Raw genomic sequence first — 1397 nt, 5'->3', positions numbered from 1 at the left:
GTGTTGTTTAATTAACCATTATCGATTTAATGTTAAAACTGAACCCGAAAAATACTTTTATTCGCTACTTCTTCTGTTTAAACCGTGGAGAGATTTGAGTGAACTGAAAGACGCTTACGAGACTTACACGGATGCCTTTAAGAATTCAGAGTCTGCTTTGACGAAGGCGATGAAATATCACGAAAGGCTCGAAGAAATACAGAAAACTTTTGAGAACGTAGCTGAATTAATCGCGAAGCGCGAAAATGAGCTGAAAGCAGACACAGAGAGATGAATCCGACGACGATGAATTGGATTGCAATCCGATAGAAGTTGACGGCGCGATGAAAAATCTGGAAGATTTTGGTGAGATTGACGTCCCGATTGATTTATCGCAAATGATGTCGCGATTGAACGAAGACCAGAAAAGAGTCTTCGATAGAGTATGCGAAGTTTTGCAAAATAAAAATCAGATTCTGCGACTGTATGTAAGCGGCGAGGATGGTACAGGGAAAAGTTTTCTTATTGAAACGATTAAACATTGGATCGGAATAAATTTGAAAAAAGTGATTGCCATATCTGCTCCCACGGGTATCGCGGCATGCAATATCAATGGTTTGACGATCCATAGAATGTTTCAGCTACCTGTTACCCATGAATCCATGGCAAAGTATACGCACTTCTCAGATATGGTTTTGAAAACTTTGAGAGAGAAATTAAAGAATGTCGAAATATTTATAATCGATGAGGTATCCATGATTTCGAATGTGACACTGATGTTTATCAATCTACGATTACGTGAAATCTTCGACACAACAGATACAGATGACGGTTTCTTTGGCAGAAAACACATTCTTCTGTTTGGAGACTTGTTGCAGCTTCCCCCTGTAAAAGAATAATTTCCTTCGTTAAAATGTCTCGATCAGAGATTCAGAAGTATTTAGGTACCATGGGTGGATCTGATTTATGGAAATTGTTCGATTACGACGAACTCTTGGTTAATATGCGACAAAGATGTGATAACACATATCGCGAGATACTTTCTAGAATACGAATAGGTTTGGTAACGGATTCTGACATCAATGTTCTCCTGTCGAGAAAAGTTAAATTTCAAAGGAAGTAGTTGCGATGAAAGATTGAATGAACTTTGCACTTATATGAATCAATTACCGGTTGATACAATATGTTTATTACCCACGTGTTATTTGTGCACGACTTTGAACACGGCAATGCTCGATAAAATTGATGGCGATGAAATTCTACTGATAACAGATGATGTTGACTGTGCTCCAGCAATGGAAAAAAAAGTATACAAAATTTTAAAAGACAAAAATGAAAAAGTTTCGGAAACAGCTGGTATTGAAAGAGTAATAGCGATTAAAATTGGCGCTAAAGTGATGATTCGACGAAACATTGAT

General features: G+C 37.4%; 1 pseudogene; it reads left to right on the top strand.

Moving 5' to 3' along the window:
• Positions 1-380: 380 nt before the first annotated feature.
• Positions 381-1397, top strand: LOC108765076 (ATP-dependent DNA helicase PIF1-like; annotated as a pseudogene).

Source organism: Trachymyrmex cornetzi, unplaced genomic scaffold (genome assembly GCF_001594075.2).
Source record: "Trachymyrmex cornetzi isolate Tcor2-1 unplaced genomic scaffold, Tcor1.1 scaffold1162, whole genome shotgun sequence".
Classification (NCBI taxonomy): Eukaryota; Metazoa; Arthropoda; class Insecta; order Hymenoptera; family Formicidae; genus Trachymyrmex; species Trachymyrmex cornetzi.
The sequence above is the reverse complement of the archived record's forward strand: the minus strand, read 5'-3'. Positions and strand labels throughout refer to the sequence as shown.